The sequence below is a fragment of the Abrus precatorius genome, unplaced genomic scaffold (assembly GCF_003935025.1).
Source record: "Abrus precatorius isolate BTA unplaced genomic scaffold, Abrus_2018 Scaffold11, whole genome shotgun sequence".
NCBI classification, from domain to species: domain Eukaryota; kingdom Viridiplantae; phylum Streptophyta; class Magnoliopsida; order Fabales; family Fabaceae; genus Abrus; species Abrus precatorius.
Window position 1 is genome coordinate 14815262 of NW_020874303.1, and position 15539 is coordinate 14830800.

Below are 15539 nucleotides of genomic sequence, written 5' to 3' on the forward strand. Positions count from 1 at the left end.
CAATTTAATGAACTTTATCAAACAAACTTCATTTATGTGAACAGGTGTAGCAATCTTAGGTCTGCCTAAAGCTCTATGTTCATTGGGAGGCTTATAAGAATTTTGAATTCATCCTTAATGTTGATGGGAGTGTTTGGGGAGTTAGAAAAAAGCTGGTTTTAGGCCCATAGTAGAAATAAGGATGAAAATTGACTGAGAGGAGCTTCTAGATCATTGACATTTCTAACAATACCCTATTGAGTTCATAGCCATGTTTTAGGGGTTGAAAATGGCTTAGAATCTAAATATAAAAAATCTTTTTGTGTTACTCTAATGCAATGGATGTCATAAACCTTGTGATAAAAATTGTTTTACCTTTCTACAGGTATTCTAATCTCATTTGGGATATAAATGAGTAATTGAAAAAAGATTGACAAATCAGCATCAGAGACACCATGCATGAAGGCAACACATGCAAAATTTTTAGCTAAGTTGGGAGCTTCTTCATATTGTAGTTTCAAATATTGAGTTTCACCTCCTACAAATTTGAGATTAATTCTTCATGCTAATGCTAAGGGAGTCTATATTTGAGAGTGTAATTTTGTTTCTTTCCTTTGTTTCGGTACTTTTCTCTACTACAAAAGTTTTGTTCCTAAAGTTTGAGATTAAAAAAACTATTAAAAAATGTATCTGTGATCATTTATGTAATTACTATATAACAACTTTGATTCCTATTTATATTGTACTTAACTTTTTACCTATTAGGGTGAAAAAATAAAAAAAAATTAATTTATGATAAATCTAAATTTAATATTATACATAGTTGTTATAATTTATATTATATTTATATCTCTGTGGAAGAACTGAAAAAAAGGGGACAGGTTGATTTTTAATTAGTTGTTTTAATTGTAGTCATTCATTTTATTGCAATAGTTGAGTTTAATTATAATGGAAATATCCTCTTAGTTTTAGAGTAAATTTTGATTAATGTAGTTAATAACTTTTTATACATAACAAATTTTATTAATTCAATTATTAGTTTAAGAATGTTCATAAGTATATTAAGTTGATCTATAAAATTTTTAAAATATTTCAAACGTCTTCGAACAACTTAATTTAAGTTACAATATAATTTCTAAAATATAAGTAAATGTCGATTATAAAATTACAATCTTATATATATATATATGTTTTAAATTTTCAAACTTTTTTTACTATTAACTTTCAAACTTTTTAAACTTTGACACGATGACGAAGGGAATATATATTATATAATTTAACACTTATATTAATAAAATTTATTGTGTATAAAAAGTTATTAAATAGAGTAAGTTAACAAAATTTACTGGGAAGTAAGTTGATCCAAATTTTGTGAATATTTATCCAAAATTTTTGAATCTATTGCAAGTATTTTTTGTGAGTATCCAATGGATATTATACGAGTGATCGAGTGGAGGGAGGAAGGAAGAATAACAAGGGTAAGTTTAAAAATTGATATTTTGGAAAAATGCAAGAAATCTCTCATCTAAACAATTTTCAACGGTTAAAATTTCTTCCTTTTAAGTTAAAAATTTAATTAGAGGTTGCTTTGCTCACTCGTTGTTCAAGTCAGACATTGAACAAGGTGGCATGGCTGACATGTTACACATCTTTAGTCAACCAATAAAAAAAAATGTAGGACCACTCCCTAAAACAACTTGTTCTTTTTCAAAGGGAAAAATATAGGTTTGATTCCTCATGGGAGTACCCATCGATTCATCCATCCAACACTTGCGTCTTTTACCAGCTAACTGATAAAAAGCCACACTGTTTTGGATCCTCAAATCTTTGTAATATGGCATTTGTAAGCCCCTCCTTAAAATAGCATTATGGTGCATGTTTTACATGATCAGCAAGTTTGGTTCTAATGAATGTGATGCTGTTTGGAGGACCTTCATCATCATCATCTTGTGCGCGTGAATGGTCATGGTCTTATGATGTGTTCCTGAGTTTTAGAGGTGAAGATACTAGGAGAAGCTTCACAGGTTCTTTGTATCATGGTTTGCACCAAAGGGGTATCAATGTTTTCATAGATGATGAGAAGCTTAGGAGAGGGGAAGAAATATCACAACTCTTCTTAGAGCCATTGAAGAGTCTAGAATTGCTATCATTGTGTTCTCTCACAACTATGCATCTTCCACGTGGTGTCTTGATGAGCTTGCAAAGATCCTTGAGTGTTACAAAACAAAGGGGCAACTGGTTTGGCCAGTTTTCTACCATGTGGACCCTTCTGTGGTGCGCCATCAGAAAGGAAGTTTTGGGAGTGCAATGTTTGAACATGAAGTCAGATTCAAGGGTGATGTGGAGAAGTTGCAAAAGTGGAAGAGGGCCTTGTTTGAGACAGCCAATTTGTCAGGTTGGAGCTTAGAAAATGGGTATGCAACTAATACTACCTCCTTTACTAATTATTTGTTTAAAGAAATTTTATTCAGCAAGGAATCCAATTATTTTATTAGAATTATTAGCCAAACTTCCTACTTTTCCTTTTATTTATGGTCTATTTTTTAGCCTTTAGACTCTCAACTAGTATGAATGTTTTGTTTATTGTACTTCTAGTTTTCGTTTGAGTAAAGGGTATTAGCATGAATAGTTAAATAGCAACAAAATTCTTCTCTCTCTGGTTAGATAAATGTGATGCATCTACTATGTTTACCAATTTTTCCTTTTATTCTTCCATTTGTTATTAGTTATATCATGGATGGTCTAATAATATACAAATGTGCCAAGAGAAAGGAATGTATTAATAGGGTCTTACTGATAAGTGTGAGCATTAAGTACATGTTAAATGCTTCCAATTATTTAAAAAAACTAGCTTTCAAAAATTATGGGTTCAATATACTAAATACTTTTCTTTTTCAAGAAAAACTTTTACTTTTGTTTCTATCAGTTGTGTTCTAAGAGCAGTCATCTGCATTTTATATATCAATAATATACTAGTATGATATGACTGAAGGAAGTGAATTGCCCCAACCAAATTGTCAGCTGCATAGCTTTCAATTTACACATACTTTGTATTATGGAGGAACTTGTTACATGGCAGGTATGAATTTGAGCTTATCCAAAAGATCATTGAGGAGGCATCTAGAAAACTAAATCACACCCTTTTGCATATTGCTGAATACCCAATTGGACTAGAGACTCGCATATCAGAAGTGAAGTCACTTTTGCATATTGAACCTGGTGAAGGTATTCGTATCATTGGAATCTATGGACTTGGAGGCATAGGTAAAACAACAATTGCAAGGGCTCTATACAACTTGATTGCTAGTGAGTTTGAAGCTACAAGTTTCCTTGCTGATATAAGAGAAAGTTCAAATCAACGTCAAGGTTTAGTGCAACTTCAAGAGGCACTTCTTTTTGATACAGTTGGGGACAAGAACATCAAGCTGGGAAGTATTTATAAAGGAATTCCTATTATCAAGAAAAGGTTATGTTGCAAAAAAGTACTTTTGATTCTTGATGATGTTGACAATTTGGAGCAGCTTTAAGCATTAGCAGGAGGACATGATTGGTTTGGTTTTGGAAGTGTAATAATTATTACAACAAGAGATAAGCATTTACTAGCTGCTCATCAAGTTGATAGGACATATGAAGTAAAGAAATTAAATCATGATGAAGCTTTTGAACTATTCACTTGGAGTGCCTTCAAAAGGAAGACACCTGATGCTGGCTATATGGAGATTTCTAACTCTGTGGTGCTCTATGCTGAGGGGCTTCCATTGGCTTTGAAGGTAATGGGTTCTAATTTATTTGGTAAAACAGTAGAAGAATGGAGATCTGCACTGGGAAAATATGAAAAGATTCCCAGTAAAGAGGTTCAGAATGTACTAAGAGTAACCTATGATAATCTAGAAGAGAATGAGAAGGAAATTTTCCTTGATGTAGCGTGTTTCTTCAAAGGGGAGACGGTGGAATATGTAGAAAAGACATTGCAAGCTTGTGGTTTCTATCCTAAATTTGGTATTAGTGTGCTTATTGATAGATCTCTTGTTAGTATTGATAAATATAACAGATTGAGAATGCATGATCTGATACAAGACATGGGTAGGGAAATTGTTCGAGAAGTTTCACCATTAGAGCCCAGTAAGCGGAGTAGACTATGGTTTCATGAAGATGTTTATGAAGTACTCTCTGAAAATACAGTAAGAGCCATGTTTATGTTAGTTATTCTTGTTACATTGTTTGACAATGTGGTTAGTTAACCTTTACAACATAATTATTATATTTTGAACATGAATCATAATATAATTTAATGTAGTCTTACGTGTGCTTTGGTTTAAAAGGGGACTTACAGAATCCAAGGCATGATGGTGGACCTTCCTGATCAATATATTGTGCACTTGAAAGATGATTCGTTCAAAAAGATGAAGAATCTTAAAATTCTTATTGTCCGGAATGGACACTTTTATGGAAGCCCCCAACATCTTCCAAACAATTTAAGATTGCTTGATTGGATGGGATATCCTTCATCATCTTTACCATCTAGTTTTCAACCAAAAAAACTTCTTGTACTCAACTTGTCACGCAGTCATTTTGCAATGCAAGAGCCATTCAAGGTAAGGTTTCATTTTATCATTATGTATTTTTTTGGTTTTTTCTTCACATAACTTGTCATTAAGCGAATCTAATTTTTGCTTTGCAGTATTTGGATTCTTTGACATCTATGGATTTGAGTTACTGTGAATTGTTAACAAAATTACCTGACATTTCTAGAGTCCCAAATTTAACAGAACTAAATCTTGATTATTGTACTAATTTAGAAGAGGTTCATGACTCTGCTGGATTCCTTGAGAAACTTGTTGAGTTGAGGGCTTATGGCTGCACCAAGCTTAAGGTTTTTCCACATTCCATCAGGTTGACATCATTGAAAAGTCTTATTCTTAATTTTTGCTCCAGCCTTCAAATTTTCCCAGATATTTTGGGGAAAATGGATAACCTCATATCCGTTTCTATTGAAGGCACTGCTATAGAAGAATTGCCTCCTTCCATTGGAAATCTGGTTGAACTTCAAGAATTAACCATGACATCTTGCTTAAGCCTCAAGGAACTTCCTAACGACATTGGTATGTTGCAAAATCTTATAAACCTTGATATCGAAGGCTGTCCACGGCTTCGAAGCTTTTTGACTAAGTTGAGAGAAATGGGACAATCTACTCTTACCTTTGGTAACATCCAGTCACTGAATCTAGAAAATTGTGGTCTTGTAGATGAAGATATTCCCATAATTTTCAATTGTTTCCCAAGGTTATCATCATTAGTCCTTTCAGGAAATAATTTTGTTGCTCTTCCAAGCTGCGTACAAGAATTTCCTGGCTTGGAATTGCTTCACTTGGACAACTGCAAAAAACTCCAAGAAATTCCAGGAATTCCTCCTAACTTACAGTACATTAATGCAAGAAATTGCACATCATTGACTGCAGAGTCATCAAACTTATTGTTGAGACAGGTTTTCCTCTTTCTTAAATCTTCCTTCACTTATTTTAGTCTCCACCCATTTTTACTTGTTTTTTTTTTTTGTAGGAAACTTTTGAGGAATGTGAGTTACAAGTTATGGTGCCTGGAACAATGGTTCCAGAATGGTTTGATCACCACACCGAAGGAGAATACATGACATTTTGGGTACGCCAAAAATTTCCAGCAATTATTTTATGCTTTGCTCTTGCAGTAGAGGGTGATATGAAGGATAATTTAAATTGTGAAATCCGCTTCTATATAAATGGAGCTGAAGTTTATGAATTGGAAATCCCAAGAATATTTTCAGGAATGGTGACAGATCATGTGTGGCTTTATGACATAAGAACTCATCCATCCGTCCAGTGGCATAGTCTTGATTTATATCTAGTGAATGACTGGAATCAGGTTGAGATTTCATGTGAGAAGATAAGTGGAGCACCAAACGTGACTGTGAACTGGTCTGGAGTTCATGTGTGCAAGCAAGAAGTTAACATGAAAGATATATTATTTATAGATCCTGATCTTGATTTAGATTCAAGCAGACACTCTGAGAAGATTGATACTGATTTGGATACAAACAGTGAACAATCCAGAAGGTCGATTGAAGATTTCCAATATTGCAACAGTGTAGATAATAGCTGCTATAACTTCAATAATGTGGAGGGTTGTGAGACACCAAATAGGCAAATAGAGGAGTGGTGGAAAATAAGTAAACGCATGGAATATAATATAGCTGCATGCGACACTGACATGAATCAGAACCAAGATAAGAATTTATTGCATCACAAAACATTGAATGGTGTTACTAAAGATTCGATGGCTTCATTGTGTCCAGGAGACACTGGTAGTGTCAAAGGTATGCTAGAGTTCTATATGGATATGCATTATTTCCTTGCCCACATTGCATGTTATCTTCATAGTATAATTGTTCTATTTAGCTAGTTTGTTGATCCAGCTCCATTTTAATATTCCAACCAATTGACAAGGAATGCAATGCATAAATATCTTTACTTATGCAAGCCAGTGGCAAAATAATACACTGTCAACAATCCAAAAACAAATTTATAGCAGCAACTTGTTGGTATGTAGGAGACAGATTGCTTCAATTACATATCCAATGTGAAAAATCCATGATTTTTTAGTAAGGACCAATTCCTTACTTCGACTGTATATAAGTCATGATGTCTTGAGATACTTGATTTTGGGTCTGCATAATTTGCGAGTTGTTAGAGAAATTATAAAAACTAGTTCAATTTGAAACACCAACGTATCATTGGTCTACCAATAGGTTCACTGCATTGCTTTTTTTTTTTTATCATCTCCTTTTAATTTCTCTCATTCTTGTAGATTCTGGATCAAACATAGTAGTTGCTGATCATCCAGTGAAAGCTCAACCACCAAATGCTACTGTATCACTGGTCAAAGTTACCAAAGGGGAGCTACCTCAAAATACCAACTCCACCATGGTGCTGCCAACTTCCATCTACTTTTTGAGAAATCAAACCAATTTAGTTACTATAAATGACGGAGACATGGAAGCATTTTATGCTATTCTGGATGCTGAGACCTCTTTTGTGTCACTTTCCAATGACACCAGAATGGTTTCTGAATTGGCCAACAGAATGCCAAGTGAAGAGACCAAGAAAGCCTTGAAGACACTTCAAGATTTTCTCACCAAAGACTTTTCTGTTCTTTTGGACCCTGCTGAGTATAGTCTCATGAAAGATACCTTAGACTACCTCACCAATTTACAAGCCGAAGATGGAATCTCAGTGGAAATAAGATCATTGATAATAGAAGTTTCAAGACAGTTCACTCATTGGAGTTGGGATTACACATATGAAAGCAAGAAATTAGAGTCTACCACAGTCAAGTTGTTGAAAGCTGAAGAACTAGAAAAGGGTCTTGAAGCTAACAAGACACATTTCAAGGAAATCATGCTCTTGGAAAATGAGTTGTGCAATGAGTTGGCCTATTTGGAGGAAAGAAAGAAGGAGCTAGAAGAACAAATAAATGCCGTTAAAGCTAACATCAATGCTTCACAGGCAGCCAGGAACCTGACTACTCATAGAAAGAGAGAAATCTATGCGGAAGCAATGATTCTAAAAGCTCAAAGAGATGGGTTGAGGGAACAAATGCCACATTTGAGAGTTGAGCAGGAATTGGCAAAGAAAGTTCAGGGAAATATCAGAGCTGAATGGTCAAAACTTGGAGAAAAATTTAACAATAGCTTAAGGCATGAAGACTGTAATATCTAGGTTTTTAAGTCGAAGATGAGTGAACTAATATACCATGCTTATCATAAAAAACTCCACTGTTAACAGCTATGCTTATTATAAAAACTAATGTAATGATATATTTTAAAAATTATCAACATACAATAATAAGAGTATAAGCAAAATGTATAAAAAGGAAGTAGAAGTGACGAAACGTGCTTTGCCTTTGGACCTCAATATTTTATAATTTTATTTTGCATTTTATGTAATGTCAAATATCAAACAGAAGTATCTAATACATTAGTACTGGAATCAACATCAACAATATTCATTTTTGTGTTTTACTCTTGTTAAAAACTCAATGGAGCTTTGCAGGGGATTAATCAGGAGTCTTTTGTAATAAGTTTATATAGATTTAAAATCTGTTAGAATTCTTGTCTACTTATGAAAAAATAATCAATTCAAATGGGACACATTTTATGCATATGTGTACGCATTCGGGCAATTGGAATAAAAAAGTTAAATATTTCATGAATCGCTTGATTGTAAATTAAAATTATGTGATACGTACAATTATACTGAATGTAATTGCAAACTCAATAGTGTAAAATGTACTATGAATAAGTCATAGGGTAAAAGTTTTGCGATACGTACATTGTTATATTAATGGATCCCCTGATTGATTCATAAATCAGCAACCATGCAATTTTCATATTGATCAAGAATATGACCCAATATATTCCCCAATTTAATGCCACTAGGTAACCATTGATCTCTCCAAACGTTAATGGATCTACCATTCCCAATAACCCAAGCTTAAAAAATAGTTATATTAGGCCAGATTTAATAGATCCTTTTCTCGAGTTGCAAACCCAAGCAATACTACTACTAGTAGTGAGGTCCCTCTCATATTTTGCCATTAGGACTTTAGTGCACAAATTGTCCTCTCTCAACCTAATCTTCCAAAAAAGTTTCATGAAGCAGTCCATGTTTAACTTAATCATGTCCCGCAACCAATACCACCTAATTTTTTGGGCCTTATTAGAACATCTAATATTGAATTGGCACTTTCTCTGATAACCTTTTGAAATAGGGGTATCCATCATAGTGTTACAAAGGAATAGCATTGAGTGGCACTTTCTCTGATTTTATTGCTTTCTCCTTTTGGCAATGTGGCCAAAGGAGTTTTTATTCAAAAAACTTATTGCATATTCTACAATTTTTGGAGGAGGTTCAAATCATTATAAAGCCGAGTAGTAACAGCCATCACACAATATCTAGTCCCATTAATTATGCTAGCTAAACCCATCTGAACAGAAAGGACAAAACTAAAATAAAAATTGAATGTCTTATTCACATTTGTCACCAAGTAAGTACGAAGAGAGCACCAAAAAGGCACGAAAGTCCACAGATAGATACCGTACTCTAACTGTTTGCAATATTTGGACCATTAATTAGATATTCTCTCTGCCTGTTCCTTAAGAGCCTCCTTTCTTTTCTCAAATTCTAAAATAATAACATTAATTGACTCGTGATCTACTTCCTCAAACTCCATAACTATATCTACTTCGAAGACCCCATTGTGAGATAGTGCTCGTAAATGAGCCAAGGTTCCACTAAGTATGCTTTGATATAATTTTCTATTTAGCACAACCCCAATTATGAAATTATAAAACTAAGAGTGAAATATATTAATTTAAAAGTAAAGTTTACATGATTTTTAATAATTTCTAACTAATAATTAAGAATATATTTAAAATAATATATTACTAACGTTTCTTTACAGAATAATCTTTTATAGACAAGAATAAAGTATTAATGGAGTTTATATATATATATATATATGAATTGTTGATGGGAAAGTAGGAATATAATTGTTGATTGTTTGTAACTATGTTTTTCTGAATCTGGACTTTAATTTTCTTATATTTGAACTTTCTGTAATCACGGTTTATAGGCTGGACAGCTGACAGGCCTTTCGAGTGAGACTATCATTGGTCGTCCTTGTCTATAACAATATCACAAACTAATGGTCCAGAAATACTATACAATTCTTTAATTTTATGAAATAATTTTACTGGAAGTACAACAGTTCTTAGTTCTTTATAATGGAGCTGCAGCAGTAAGACCCGTATGGATGATTGAAGGGCAATAAGGTTGATGTGACGATGTTATATTCAAAAGAAACAAAGAACATTAAGATGCTGGTGGCTATAGTAAAAATATTTCAGACTTTGTAAATGATTAAAAAAAAAAGTCCACAAATAACCAGATCTAGTTGAAAGAGTTATAAATAATCTAACAGATATATTGATATGAAACCAAATGAGGGTGATGAGACCAGAAGTTTATTTATGATGTCTAAACTCCTTCGTTCTTTCTCTCCGTTCTGGTTCTAGCTCCTCATCCTCCTCCTCTACAAAAAATTGACTTTTCAATGACCAGGAGAAACAATCTCCTAAAATCACTCCTAAGCACATCCTCTTCGACGAAGAAGTTCGCTTCGAAAAGATCAATCAAAATATGAATGACTAAACTATTCCAAAAATTCCTCAGGATACATTATATGTTCCTGAAGAAAAAAACAAACGAAACAGTTCTGATCACATTATCAAGACTGTTGAAAACAATATTCTCCTAGGTCAAGACATAGGAGAAGAATTCCATCTATTGTCAAAACACTCGATCAATGACCACAAAAGAAAATACAAATACCTCCATATAGGATGTATTCAAGTTGCTATCAAACCATTAATAGACATAGGCATAGATGCTGCTGTCCTAATGTGTCTTAGAGATATTCGTCATAATAAGTTCAAAGATTCTCTCATATGTACTGTTGAAACCAGTCTTGGTCAAGGTCCGATCTATTTCAACTGTTTTCCAACCAAGACAATGAGTTTAATGGATGTTAGCATTCTTGACTCTATTTCTTAATATATGCTTTCATGGTTTAGACATGAAAGAGGGATCTATTCCCGCAGCATTAATCTATAGGATTCAGTACAAAATCATGAACTCTTGTGCGTCTAGAGTCCTTCTTAAACTTTAGAAGGGTGAAACTACTTTGTTTATCACTAATATGACAAAGGCTAATGTTTCATTACCTAGAATCATTAAATGGGATGAGGTTACTCTCCCAAAAAAATGGGTCATGGACAACGCTACACCTTGTGTACCCAGACCCACTCCTCAAATCCAAGACATTTCTCAGGATAATTTTGGGAAAGTCAAAATAACTTTTGATAGGAGAAAATCATTCTCCTCTAGGATTGATGCTTTCAGCAGACAATCTGATTTTGCATCTGCGAGGAGATCATTCTCTTCCAGATCTCAAACTTTTAGGTTTGAAATATCCAGATCTGTTGCTCATGAACCTTTTAATATAAACCTTTAGGGACTAGATGTTTATCAGACCGCCGATAAGGAAGAAGAAAATCAGAGTATCCAATCTCCAACATACTCCTCCCTAAATGAGTTTTATGATATTATCTCATAAGTTTGTTATTGATAAGGAAACCCTTAGAAAATATTTTTATTCTGAGGATAGAAAATCTCAGAGAGAATGGTTTTTTCAGAACTATAAGGGTAGTAATAGATCCATTATCCAAGAGAAGTTTTATAAATTTTTTGAAAAAGTTAAACAAAATATTCTTTTCTTTGATTGATTTCATGCTTATACCATTCAAAACAATTTAGATTATCCTTGGCAAGAAGATGTTATTAGTACCTCTTTGCTAATGTCATCTCTTGGCAAATCAAAGATGAACAAATTGTTCAGAGTGAACTGCCTCCTTCAACTCAGTATCAGTTACCAAAATTGAAGAACAATAGTGGTAAACCTATAATGGCCACACCATTCAAAACCAAAAATCCTGATGAGTCTAACACTCCCAATGATATCCAAGGCCTCATGGAACAGGCTAATTACACCAATAAATATTTACAGGTTTTAGGTGACAAAATCTCTGTTAATCCTGTTAAGCAAAATGTAGAAGAAACATCTTCTTCTCAAATTCAATTAGAAAAACCCCTTTTCAAAGCTTTTAAGATTAGTGCCAAAGCCAAACAGAAAATCTTAGAGCTTAGGCAAAAAGAGAAATCCAAAGCCATAGAGGACAATCAAAATGAGTTACTTAGTAAGATCACTAGACCTAAAACTAGGGCTCTTTCCAAGACTGTTAATGTCATCTCTAAGGCTGATTCAAAACAATTTTTGAAATAGATTCTATTTTAGCTGTTAATCCAGTTAATACTTATAGTAGTAAAAATTGGAAAACTTCTTCCAAACTTTATTATAATAGGGCTACTGCTACTGATCTAGTTTTAGAAAAAAAAACCATGATCATCCTATTCAAAGTTTTAATGCTAATGAAATCCATATTTGGAATATAGATGGACTTTCTGAATATAATGTCATCTCTAAACTACAGCACATGTCTGTTGTAGCCATGGGTTACTTCACTAATCATAATTATGATGAAGAAACCATTGTCCATATTCTTATTGCTGGATTTACTGGTCAGCTCAAAAGTTGGTGGGATAACTATCTCACTGAAACTGATAAAGAAAATATTCTTTTTGTAGTTAAAATTGATAATAAAGGAAATGTCATCGTTAATAATGATGAGCAACTTCCTGATGCGGTGTATACACTCCTATACACCATAGCCCAACATTTTCTAGGAGATCTATCTTTATGGAGAGATATATCAGTCGAATTATTATCCAACCTTAAGGACACCTTTATGTCTAGAATCTATACTAGAGAAGATAGCCAACAACCATTTTGGAAAGAAAATTCTTAGCTGGTCTTCCCAAATCTTTCAGAGATGTAGTTAGAAGGAAGCTACGAAACCATTCTACAAATGGAGAAATTCCTTCTAATAGTCTTATTTATGGCCAACTTCATGCTATCATTACTCAATTAGCTCTGAAAACTTGTCAAGAAGAGAAACTTCAAAGATAATTAGCCAAGGAAAGAGCCATAAATAAAAGAGATTTAGGATCCTTTTGTGAACAATTTGGCCTACCTTCTTGTTCAACCAAAAAGAAAAAATAGGTTCCTAAGAAGGATGTCGTAGAGCCTAATAGGAAACCTTACAAAAAGAAGTATAATAGAAAATCTTCTAAGAAAACTAGGGAAGATGTTATCCCCAAAAACATTTCCAAAAAACCTAGAACAAGTGTAACTTGTTATAACTGTGGTAAACCTGGTCATATTAGTAAATACTGTAGACTCAAAAAGAAAATCAGTAACCTCAACCTTGATCCTTCCATAAAATCAAATCAATAACCTTCTCATTGAATCCTCTGAGGATGATTCTGTTAAAGAATCAAGTGAGGATATCAATCAAATTCAGCAAGATGATCAAATATCTTCTTCTGAAAGTGATGAAACTCCAGAAATCAATGTTTTAACAAATGAACAAGATCTTCTTTTTGAAGCCATTAATTCTATTCCTAATAATCAAGAAAGAAAAGACTTTCTTAGTAAGTTTAAAGATATTTTAGAAACAAAGCAAAAACTAAAAGAACTTTTTACAACAAACAAGTTCGATATAACCAGTGTTTTCAAAAGATTAGAAAACAATTCTAGCATAAAACCAACCACTATCCAAGATTTTCAGATTGAGATTAACAATCTCAAAAAGAAGATTCATGAAATCAAAGACAACAACAAATTCATCAAATTATTCTTTCGCAACTTGAGGAAGATGATGAATCTGAAGTTGCAGAAGAACAATTTATTGAGAATAAAGATTCTAAGAAAATTGATTCTGAAAATCCAGAAGAAATTTTCAGGAATTTGATCAACAAGGACAAAATTCAAAAATTTTACATTAATATCAGAATCATTATTAATGATTTTGTTCTTGATACTTTGGCCCTCTTTGATATAAATGCCAATTCAAATTATATTTTAGAGAAGGATTAATTCCTATTAAATATTTTGAAAAGACTTCTGAAAAACTTAGCACTACAAGTGGTTCGAAGCTTAAGATTATAGAAAATCAAGGTTTTAAGATTGAAACAAATTTTCTTCTTGTTAAAAATTTGAAGAATGAAGTTATTTTAGGAACTCCTTTTATTAAAGTTGTTTTCCCGCTTCAGATTTCAAAAGAAAAAATTTCTACTTATCATTTAGGTTAGCAGATAACCTTTAAATTTTTTAGAAAACCTTTTATTAAGAATATCAATTTTATCCAAAAAAAAATTAATCAAATTAATTTTCTGAAAGAAGAAGTTTCTTTTGCTAATATTGACAAGCAGCTGAAGAATTCATCACTTCAGAAAAAGATTCAATCTCTTTTAGAGTTTATCCAATCTTCTATCTATTCTGACCTTCCGAATGCTTTTTAGAATAGGGAAAAATATATTGTTAGCCTTCCTTATGAGTCAGATTTTAAAGAAAGTCAAATTCCTACTAAAGCGAGACCCATTCAGATGAATGATGAGCTTCTTCAATATTGTCAAAAGGAGATTAAAGATCTCTTAGACAAAAGAACTTATTAGAAAGAGTAAAAGTTCCTGGTCTTGTTCTGCATTTTATGTCAATAAACAGACAGAATTAGAAAGAGGAACTCCTAGGCTAGTAATCAATTACAAGCCTTTGAATCAAGCTCTTCAGTGGATTAGGTATGATGAACGAACTTTCTCATGTTGTGTTTAAAAGATTTGTCACAAATCCTCATCAAAATTTAAACAAATTAATGTAGTACTAAGGTTACCCTAGATTGTCTCTCGTGAACATTGGCTATTAATCTTTACTAAACATGTTGAATGCACTAATTGAACAAGCAATTAAAATGGGGAGTTTTGTGGTTTCAAATTAATATAAAGAGCAACAAGTAAACAAGTTTAATTAATTCAAACAACAGAAAACAACAATCTTTAGTTCATCCACAAAGATTATATCCTCATTCCACTTAAGATTTAACATTCATCCTCTCTCCCATGAATTAGGTTAATTTAACAAGCGAAAATCAACCTTATGGTCCTAACGAAATTACGCAATTTGCTAGGCTCTAATCCCTCATCCCAAAGTTACACAACCTTAGAATTAAACCTAGGATTAAGCCATCCCTAGTTTAGAATCTCCTTAAAACGAATTAGGGTTAATTAAGCAATATCCCCCTCATTCACCATTAATTCAATTTAAGAGACAAGGCTGTCACCCAAGGTTGCCCCAAGCTCTGGAAAAATGTCCTAAATTTTTTAAAGAAGAGAAAAGGTACAAAAAGTGTAAGAAGTCTCTACCCTAATTTGGCAAAAATCTATTTATACTAAAGTTGGCGCCCTCCAAAGTAATTACTTTCATTCTTTCATAGTAAACACGCGCAACATCAGTTGAATTTTACCTTTCTGTAGTGTCTACTATCAACTTTGATAGTAACCACGTGCAGCACTGGGAGATTTTGGACTCTCTGGAGTTGTCACTATGAACTTTGATAGTAATTACGCGTAGCACCTTCAATTCTGCATGCTCTGGAATGATTATTATGAACTTTCATAGTAACCACGCGCAGACTTAGTGGATTTTGGGCTGCTGTAGTTGTCACTTTTAACTTTGAAAGTAATCACTTTGGTCCCTTTGCTGAAAGTAGCTTGCTGTAGTTGTCACTATCAATCTTGAAAGTAGTTACTTTCACCTCAAACTCCTCAAAATCCAATAATTCTTCAAAATAAGCTTGGAGATTCCTGCCACATTATTCAAATGATCAAAACATGTAAAATAATCTATCTAAATCAATGTAAATTAACTAAAAACTAAGAATTCTATATTATTTAGCCTAATTGGAATATTCATCTTATTTACACTATCTAAGTCTATTCTATTCTATAAAAAGT

The 15539-nt window shown here is 32.9% G+C and overlaps 1 pseudogene; it reads left to right on the forward strand.

The window, feature by feature from the left end:
• Positions 1-1885: 1885 nt before the first annotated feature.
• LOC113855661 lies at positions 1886-7730 on the forward strand (annotated as a pseudogene).
• The last annotated feature ends 7809 nt before the right edge of the window (positions 7731-15539 follow it).